General features: G+C 48.6%; 1 long non-coding RNA gene across 1 annotated transcript; it reads right to left on the reverse strand.

Moving 5' to 3' along the window:
- Positions 1-2143: 2143 nt before the first annotated feature.
- Positions 2144-2544, reverse strand: LOC112345177. Its single transcript, XR_002991974.1, has 2 exons — positions 2311-2544; positions 2144-2254 (listed from the first exon to the last, which is right to left on the reverse strand). It is a non-coding gene; the product is annotated as an uncharacterized LOC112345177 (long non-coding RNA).
- Positions 2545-5184: the final 2640 nt, after the last annotated feature.

Here is a 5184-nt window from a genome sequence, read left to right on the forward strand (position 1 = left end):
TTTTAGTTTAACGCCTTTAACTTAAGGTACATAGGGAAGTGGAGATTAAAGTTAAACTTCTTCAAATAATTTAGTAAATAAAGTTCTATTTTATTAATTAAGGGTTAACTTTTGACCTCGATCGAAGAGAATGCAAGCTTCTTCGAGCTGGTTTCTCTCGGCCAGTGTTGTGATATTGTTGACCACGATGCAACGTTCTTTTGTGGCACATTTTACTGAAAAACTCCTTGGCTTTGTCATTATGCTCAAGCTGGGCATATGCAGGGACAAGAACAGTTCATCCCAGCTCGTTGGTTTCGGGGATTCCCATAAACAAACTTAGCGCGTCTTTAACAAGACCTTTTCTTGCATACCCAGTAACCATAACAGCCCAAGAAACTATGTTGTGTTCTAGCATTCCATCAAAGACCGTTGATCCATATGCCCGTTATGGGCATATACTGTAAGTAGAGAGTTCCAGAAAACTACATCCCATTCTGGAACCTGATCAAACAATGCTCGGCATTCCTCAAAGTTTCCACGGTTTTCACAGGCCTTCATAAAAATCATCCATGCAGAAACATCCCTTTGTGGCATCTGATCAAACGGCTCTTTGCTTCCTCAAGATACCCACTTTGGGCATAAGCGCCAAGCAGCAAGTTCCAAGAGAATCTATTGGACTCGTGGATGCTGATAAACACCTGCCAATGCTCGATCCGCGCGCTCATAGAGTTGGATGAGAAGATTTGCGAGGTACCTGCTTCCCAAGGATGAGCGCGTGGCGCCTTGACGCAATTCGATGCAAGCTGTGAGAAGTTGCGCGTAGTATGCGCGCTGCTCTAGATCGGCCACCCGTGGTGAGGCGGGGGGACTACTGTCCGACCAGCAGGACCGGGCAGCACTGACTGCCGCGTTCTAGAGGCTTGAATCAGTACGTCTGCGTGGTAGTACCGGTGTTTTCCTGGATAGAGCTTTGATTTTTCAATGCCACTTTTTCTTCATCTCTCTCCTATTTAAAGGCGCTTTCAAAGAACAAGCCAAACTTTGCAAAACAATCCCTGAGAGGAAACTATCGATCACAGAGCCGCCATACCAGCGCCGTCCTCGAGGGCATCGGTGGCAGGGAGCGCCTTTGCAACATGGCGAGAACCGAAAACAACACCAAGCAAGCCTATGAAACAAAGAGTTCAACTTTGTTCTAGTATATTCGAGTTGATCTGTGAGGCCGCTTGTATTTTTATAGCTCGAGGCAGCATACAATGCTTGAGTGGCCCCTCTTGGGACGGCATCTCTTTGTCCTTTAAAAGTTAGTCGAGGAAGTCGTTCCGTGTTTGTCAATTCCTTTTCTCTTCTGTAATGCTGGGACATAGAACAACACAGGAAGTGAAGCTGTGAATCCAGATGAGTAAAGACAACATTTCTAGTTTTTTCACAGTTTATATAATATATGAACTCATGCATCACCACGCGCTAGATTTCACTGCCACTGGGAAGAACAAAAATCCAAATAAATAGTTGGATCTTAACGATCTTTAGAACAGAAATGTGTGTTTCATTTCATTCTCGATCGAGAGAGGTTATACGTGGTTGGGGTATGTAATTGCTAAACTTTGTCTTGGACAAATTTGTCTCCACTACTGCGTCATATTTCCATCTTGTTGCTTTTCCAATTTCATTGACAAAAATATATTTAATATTATATATAATATAAATTTGAGTCTAGATTATATGAAAAAAGTTCCTATATATTAAAAGTCGATACGTTACACAACTTTGCAGAAAACGCACCATGTTTATCATTGACAGTCTCAGGGCACCAAACACGTGAATAGACTCCAAAACATCTTCGTTCACCTTTTCATGATTCGAGATTCGTTCCCGTGGTTCTTCGAGGCAATTCTTCAGTGGAGGCCGCCACCCTCGATGGCAGCTGTTGTCATACCCGTACCAATTGCATTGCGCGCAGCGAAATCCATCCCTCTGAAGCAGCGATGCGCCATCGCCTTGGTGATCCTCCCGACCTCCACTCCCACCGCTAGGTGTGCCTGGGCCTGGTTTTGATGCTCCAATCGAGTCTTATTGCTTGCCGATCATTGGAGCAATCGACTGGAAGTCGAGGGACTTGGAGGAAGGAGCAAGGGCAGATTCAGACATTTTATATCAAGGCTTGGACAATTTATATTTTATTGCTGGAACTCATGCAATGCCATGCAGCATCGCACGATACAGAAAACACGTCATCAGTGTCTTTATTCTTGTTTCCAGACCCTTGGCACTGCAGAGCGATGAAATCAAAGGCAATTACGATGCTGATTCTTAACTTGGCCTTACCCCGTGAAACTGGAGGTTTCAGTTGCGCCAGCAGCGATTGTTGCGCCAGCTCCAACCCCTCTGGCAACGGTGGCAACTGTTGTCATACCAATACCACCCCGACTGGCAGCGCTGGGCAGCAGCCTTTGCGATTCCTCCCACGTCCACGCCCATGGCCAGCATCATCACAAATATGGCGAGTGCCAAAAACAACACGAAGAAAGCCTTGTTCTCCATGCTTTGCTGCTTGTTCTATTAGAGAGAAGTGGTTTGATCTGTGAGGCAGGAGGGGCTCATATTTATAGCTCGAGCCAGCACACAAAGCGAGAGAGTTGTCGTGGGACGGCATTGCTTAGTCCTTATCTAATTTGGTTCCGTGTTTGAGAATTTCTTCTCGTTTCTATAATATCTCTCCAACCCTTCAAATGAGGATCACAAATCGCCATGCTAGTTGAATATGGGACGGTTGAGATCATGTTAGATCGACGGCTTCGATTAATTAATACGACAGCCAAGATTTTACACACTGTACGGCTCAAATTGGTCCAGAAAGTTTTAAATGCACGGTCTAGATTGTACAAGAATGACTACTATTCTTCTATTTGTACGAAAATACCATTCGTTTACCGTACACATTAAGTACTTAGCTTTCAGACACTTTAATGCCCTAAGAAAGGGGAAGTAAGCAAGCGCGAGTGTTCTCTGGTAAGCAAGCGAGTTTGAGCTGAAATACTGCGACTTTCTCTGGTAAGCTTGATCTCTGACTATGGCTCGCAAAATCTCCACGCCACCGCCCCCGCCGCCTCATCGGGAGCACGCGAGGAGGACGCCGCCGCCCAAACCATCGCCAAAGAGGACACCGACAACTTCATCTCCGCCACCAAAGAGGTCTCCACCGGCGCCAGCCAAGAGGCACACAGAGGGACATCACTCACCAGCAAAGCCACCACCGAGTTCTCCTGAGCATCATGGAGCTGGACATCCACCACCGAGCTCTCCTGAGCATCATGGAGCTGGACATCCACCGCCGAGCTCTCCGCCCACCAAGGAACATCCAGCAGCAGAGCCAAACAGGCACCATGGACATCGACGAGCTGGTGATGGAGCTGCTACAGGGCCGCCACCTTCTTCTTCGCCGCCCAACAAGGCCGACACTGTAACCTGGCGACCAAGGAGGGCCGGGCCGTCATCGCCACCACCTTCGAGCATAATGTGGAACCCAAGGTCGCCATCGCCACCACCTTCGAGCATAACGTGGAACCCAAGGCCGCCATCGCCACCACCTTCGACCATAACGTGGCAACCAAGGCCCCTTGGCTTGGACACCTCTCCGCCTACGGCGTCGTCAGCACCATCTTCAGCAGCAGCAGCAGCTGCAGCTGCATTCGTGGCATCACCTGGTGTGCTCGCGGCAGGCATCGTTATGCTCCTGCTCGCACTGGTAGCTATCGTCACTGGAGTCTGGATACTCTTGAAGAGGAGAAGGAACAAGGTGCACAGCGACATCCACCACGACAACATCCTGGTGGAGGATGGCCATGAGCCTAGCGGTGGCAACAGCGGCAGCAGCAGCGGGAGCATCTCATTACCAAAGTGGAGCCTCGACCATCATCGCAGTTGAATGCCGGCAGGAAGAAAGCGGCTGCTGACCCCCTAATTCGCGAGCTCCTGAGGCCACCAAGGCGGCTGCCACCGTCTGCTCTTCCCGCTGGTGCTCGCCACAAGTCTGCATCCGGAAACGATCCACTCTTTCGTGCTGCTGATCCAGTGCATGGCCAGCAGGGAAGCCGGGGAAACGTCATTATGGAGGATCCTCTCGTCGTCTTTCCTGCGTATGAAGTTGACGAGCAGCCAAGGCTGTTCTCAGCCACTCCGGAGGATGATCCACTCTTCTCGACTGGTGGCTACTCTCATCATCCAGCAGGCGAGAAAATGGCTGCAAACGAGCTCCCAGTGTGCATATCATCCCGATGCGACCGGGTTCCAGAGCAGTTTCATGGCCGGGAACAAGGACGAAAGGTGGCGGATCGTTCTGGCACCGTGTTCGATCCTGGAGATGTCGCAGCACTGGCAAAGAAGCGGGCTGAGATGGAGAAACAGATGCAGAAGTTCATCATGATGGAGCCCCGCATCCGGCCTTTTTTCCACAGGTTAGTAGTTTCTGCACTTGAGCTGACTGATGAAGCTGAATCGATCAGGAAGCGCGATGTGGAGAACAGCCCCGAGAACCTCGTCCGGAAGTTGACAGCCAATGATCCCAAGCGGGTCAAGAGTGATTTGGAGGTGGAGCCATCTGCTCCGGGGCACGCTTCTCTGACGGGTGAAAACGCCGATCAGGTACGAGCCTTTCTGTGAATTCTTCCACCTCTGAGAGAGACAGGGAACTTGACGAGGTACGTTTCTTCGAAGTCAATTTGTATAGATGCTACTCTTTGATTGCAGGCACTGCAAGAGACAAAACATAAGAACAAGTAAAAAACAAATCGAATGAAGAGCGAAAGCTCGTCATTTATCTGGCCTTCTCTTCAGTCCCTTCTATGGGCTTGAGTAAGTCACAGGAAGGTCTTCCTCGCCTTTCATCGGGGTACAAAAGTTTAGGAGGAGCCATCAATCATCGATATACAATAGCCAGGATGATCACAAATTTATTTTGTTAATTTTTATTCTGTTTTTATGAAATCTAAACTATCGATGCTTGAGTCGGTGATAATATTATTGCACTAATAGATATTAGACAACACCAGAATTCGTACGGTGGTTTTCCTCATGCAACTGAAATCAAATTTCACGGTGGTTTTGGTCGCAGGCCCCCAGAATGGCCATTTTGAAACGGTGTTTGTCATCGACAATGTTCTCCCTCGCGTGACTCCCAGATTGTGGGAAGAGCCAAAGGAT

This window comes from Selaginella moellendorffii, unplaced genomic scaffold (assembly GCF_000143415.4).
Source record: "Selaginella moellendorffii unplaced genomic scaffold, v1.0 SELMOscaffold_7, whole genome shotgun sequence".
NCBI classification, from domain to species: domain Eukaryota; kingdom Viridiplantae; phylum Streptophyta; class Lycopodiopsida; order Selaginellales; family Selaginellaceae; genus Selaginella; species Selaginella moellendorffii.